Below are 5,069 nucleotides of genomic sequence, written 5' to 3'. Positions count from 1 at the left end.
TGGTAGAAAGAATTTCTTTAAGTCGGGTCACTAACTCCATCCATGTTGCTTGACCCACTATCGGTGAAATTACTTATCGAAACCATTCTTTAGTTGGACCTTTCATTGACATCTTGATCAACCATACCGTTTGTCCTTTCTCCGTTCGACGTCTACGGGCATCTTACTTTACTTTTCCTAGAAGATCTAGCATATCGCTTGATCCGCCAAACTTCTTTAGTTTTAACTTCATGTAAGCCAATATCTAATCTCTATATGTTTTCCTCTCTTCACTTTGATACTGTCTCTGTATCCATCATCCTATTATTGGCATACTATTCCTTTAGTCAGTTACTTCTTACCGCTAACTGATTCATATTGACGTTGGGTTGTTGCGGCACTCTCAATGCATATACATTCCACCTTGTCAATACTAGGTTCCTCTGACCTTCGTCTCGTTCCTGACATCTACTGGCCAAATGGACTGGTTTACATTTTCTTTCGTTACTTCTGGCTTCATCACGGGGCCTTAAGCACTTACTGTGCAGTGGCACACGTTCGAGTAGAATGTTTTATGCGTATTACTATCGTGGGTATAAGCAATCTATGTTGACCGACTTCAAAGAAAATTTGTATCCCCTATATTTTTTTTTTTGCTATGCATCGCATCTTAAGTCTTTCGAGGATTTCGCTCAACATAGACTTAACTAAATATCAAGAACGTCTAGTCACAGCATTCATGTTCTATTCGTACTTTACGCATATTTATAAACAGCCTATATTGGTCAAATCCAAAGAAAATCGGTGTCACCTAGATTTTCTTCGGCTATTTCGCGTATTTTAATTCTCGCGAGCCTTTGGCTCACCATAGACTTAGCAAATTAAGCAACGTTCAATTATAAGGCACAAATCCTATTCAAAGAAATCAATCATGGTATACACATTTCATGTATTATATAAATTACCACAGGTTTACGTACCTGTGAGCATATCACTCTCCTGAGTGATTGCACTGCAAAACAATTCATATCTTATTCATCAATCATATAATATTCAATTAACTCGATCATAATCCATAACGACATTTTTATACAATATGAGTCTCGAGAGTGTAAAACTCTTCGGAGACTATATTTACTCGAAAGCGTATTGCTCATTCGAGTAAACACAGTTCATAGATTGTGTAATACACACATCTAACTCGACTCCTAAAAGCACATATAGAAGAGGACATTTTTGTAAAACGTTTCAAAAATCGATGAAAATGATGATAACGTTCAAAAGACATGACTGGAAATCCCTATAATCCGCAGTAGTTCTTAGCTTAACCTAGTGACATCATACCTAGGAACTACAGACATCAATCGTATACAGGCAATGGCCTATGAATCTAAACCATTGCTCTGATACCACCTTTTTTTCAGGTGCGGTCGTAACCGATATGGACTCCGTCCTATCCCATAGGGTGACATCCATATGTACCTATCAGAGCACGCATTACCATACGCTCTAGGGCGGAGAGCCTCACTTCGTCACAGATCATGAGTGAGAGTTCCCTAGAATCGGAACGGTCCCGGGAGCCCCGCTCACCAGCCGAACCTCCCATCCTTTGCTCTGATACCACCTTTGTCACGACCCAAATTTATGAGTCGCGACCGGCGCTAGGGAATGGGAGTGGTAGCTCCGAAACCCGTAGCAAGCCTAAAATCCTGTGTAAATTTTTCGCAAATCGAATCATTTTTCATATATCAAAATACATGTGACCCCATTTTACAAAAATATCAGAGTTAAAATGCGCTATATAAATACATAGACAAAGACATCTAGACTACTGCGGACCGCTAGAATGAAAACCTTCTTTAACTTCTTGTGCAAATGACTTCCGAGAATTTAAAACTTCGGAAGCTTGACTCTCCAAATCATATCATACTATTCCTGAAAAATGGGAGGAGCAACGGGGTCAGTATAAAACTGAGTGAGTTCACCAAATTACACGCAATATCACATAAAGGGTTAAAACCATTGAAAACCCATTTTACATATAGAAAATACTCCTTTGAAATCATATTTCATACCCTCTCTACTTTCCTTCATAACTTTTTGTTTATTTCATAAACTTATAGTTTATACGTATTTGGCATCTTCGATTTCTTATTATGGTGTTGATATTTTTCTTTCTCGTTTTGTTGCATTAATTTTCGACAGAATCTTAAATCTTAGTTTATATCATCATGATTCTAAGTCGAATTAAATCATTGGCAAGTCTCTTGTGACTTGATCCTTATGGTTGGGTCCCGAGATAGTTCAACCGAGTTACCTTCAACCATATGGTACAGTCCCGAGATAATTCAACCGAGTTACTTGTACCATTTCTCAATCCCAAACGATCGATAGGAGTCCCGAGATAATTCAACCGAGTTACTCCTTAGACACGGGTCCCGAGATAGTTCAACCGAGTTACCTTCGTGTCTACATTCGGACTCTGCACCCTGCAGGTCTTTTGAACTTAATTGTCGATTCATATGATTCCTATTGACATTTAATAGGATTGTTTGTTCACATTGTGTCTCGATCTTGTTTCGTATTGATTCCCGATGTATCATACTTACTTTTTATTTCGTATGAGTTCCGAGGATTATCATCGAGAATGGATGAGATACAGGTCCCGGGATAATTCTACCGAGTTCAACCTTGTATCTCAGTTCTTATTATTGGGTGTACCATAGTACAATTCTCATTTTACGTTTACTAGTTGATTTTGTATTTTTCGTTATGTTATATTGATCCTTTATGGACCATGGCATGCACATTACAACTACAAGCATACATCTATAACACACCCACGTATGGGTATTTATTATGTTTGATAGTACATATCGGAATGTGCTATATTTCCTTATTCATATTTGATTCGATTTATGTCATTTTACTTTACCCATCCCCGGTGCCTTAACATTTATGTTATTATCAAAATAACACATTACGATAAAACATCATTTCCAAAGCATACATACGTATACATTTTAAAAACAAACATTTCAAATATATAAATATTCATATAGCTTTTCGTATTAAAATACGTAGCTTTATGAATATTAGCGAGTAATTTAAAGTGTACTCACCACTTGCTATCCATTTACTCTAATCAAGCAAAGCGTTAATCTCGATTCAAGAACTTTGAACTCCGTCGATAGTCGCCTCGTCGAATCTACGCAATTACGATAATAGCGCAATAAATAACAATTCTCATCTCCAATTTTCTATTTAAAGGCTGTTTTGTAGCTCACTTTGGCTATCAAAAACGCTTATCTAAAATAATCCGACCTCTAAACAAAAGTGACATTCTTATAGTTTAGAACGTCGCCTACAACTTTTGTTTAGGTCTCGGACCATGAAATGCACCCGAAGGTGTCGAAAACAAGCTTCGAAGTTAAAACCTCAAGCTGTCCAGAATAACAGTTCAGACTGCACACAAAAATGTTTTGCCTCAGATGACCATCTTAGAGGCAGAATTAGAGAAATATTAAAACTAGACAATTGTAGTTAACATCCCAAAGTTTCCGTACCAGCAAACGGAACTTAGTTTGGAATCATACAGCCCGAGATATTGCCTTTGCAATATCGCTGTTTGCAAGACGTTTTATGCAAAACGTCAATTCAATTCGGAACTTAATACACAACAAGACTAACCTATTGATACCGAATTATAACCTCAACATAATTCAGACACCTCGATCAAGCCATCTCTTAACAAATTATTCAATTCATTTCAAACCATTTTTCTACTTGTCTATGCAAATATACGTATCGGCATAACCATCGTTGTGCATAGCACGGCTGCCTACACCGACTACAGCCAAAGATTTATTCAATTAACCTATCAAATGGCCACATTTTTCTCTGAAAATTTTATGGCACTTATATAACATATATTTCTAAGTGCATACCAAAATTTAGGCCAAACTAATGTGTTTAAGGTCCTCAAATAATTAACTTACAGCAGCAGCCTTACACAATTTACAAACAGAGCACTAGGTGCTATTTAATTTTTATCTCAATATCCGAATTATGAAAAATTCTGAAATTTTTCATACACCAACTTAACCCATATACTCAGAACATATAAAAATTCCAGCTCAAACAAACATTTTTAAGTATTTCGAAAAATTCTAGTTGTAGACAGCATCAATTCAACACCAAACCAGAAAATCCAACTTTAAACTTAACCAAAACTCCACTCAATTCAATCAATTCATTACCAAAAATCTAAAATTATGAATTTATACCTTTGTTTGATGGTATAACCCTTTGACTGAATGAATTTCTCCATGAACAACCATCAAAATTCCATAATCATAGCTCCTAATCATCATACATAACCAAACAACCATTTTCATCAAACTTTAACAAAAACCGAAATATTAAACCTGAAACCCTAACTATAATTTGAGTTTATTACCTCAAATTGAAGCCATAGATCTGTAGATAATCATTTTCTCGTTCCGTGGCCGCAAGAATCATCCAATTTGGACGAGAAACGAGTTCCGTAGCTCGTTTTGAAATCAAACACTCCATTTTCACTTCTCCATAGCTTTTCTCTCTTATCTCTTCTTTTTATTTCTTTTTGAATCATGAAGGAAAATCTGAGAATATATCTCATTCCCTTAGTAAGTAAGTTGTTGATTAAAGTCCAATTAGGTCCTTTAAATTGCCACCTCCTCACTACTTAATCCTTAACTTTTCTTTCGTCCGATTTACTCCATTAATCCTTTAATCATTCGATTCTCGATAAATTCCATATTATTTATTTCTCAAATAAATAACATTAGTCTCACATCTTATAATATCACTTTATAATAATTTACTTTGGTAATTTTAGCCAAAAACGCTCAAATTTCCATTTTGAGCTAACTTGCACTTTTCTCACTTTTACGTCCAATTTTCATTCTGATAACTATCGATAACAACTTTATCGATATTATTTTCTCATTTTGAGAAAATAGAGTAAGGCACAACTTCCTCCGGAAGTTTGTGGCTAAAAGTCCACTTTAGTCCTTAAAGTGGCTAATTTGCACTTTAAACCTTATTCT

General features: G+C 35.7%; 1 long non-coding RNA gene across 3 annotated transcripts; it reads right to left on the bottom strand.

Annotated features, from left to right (window-relative positions):
- Window positions 1–1,359: 1,359 nt before the first annotated feature.
- Window positions 1,360–4,301, bottom strand: LOC126666289 (uncharacterized). Of its 3 annotated transcripts, XR_008791029.1 has the most exons (3): window positions 4,266–4,301; window positions 3,102–3,187; window positions 1,360–1,914 (listed from the first exon to the last, which is right to left on the bottom strand). It is a non-coding gene; the product is annotated as an uncharacterized LOC126666289 (long non-coding RNA). The 3 variants fall into 3 exon arrangements; XR_008791030.1 differs by lacking the exon at window positions 3,102–3,187; XR_008791028.1 differs by lacking the exon at window positions 4,266–4,301 and having other exon boundaries at window positions 3,102–4,078.
- Between the last annotated feature and the right edge of the window lie 768 nt (window positions 4,302–5,069).

This window comes from Mercurialis annua, linkage group LG1-X, assembly GCF_937616625.2.
Source record: "Mercurialis annua linkage group LG1-X, ddMerAnnu1.2, whole genome shotgun sequence".
Lineage (NCBI taxonomy): Eukaryota > Viridiplantae > Streptophyta > Magnoliopsida > Malpighiales > Euphorbiaceae > Mercurialis > Mercurialis annua.
Note: the sequence above shows the minus strand (reverse complement) of the source record. Positions and strands in the feature narration are given on the sequence as shown.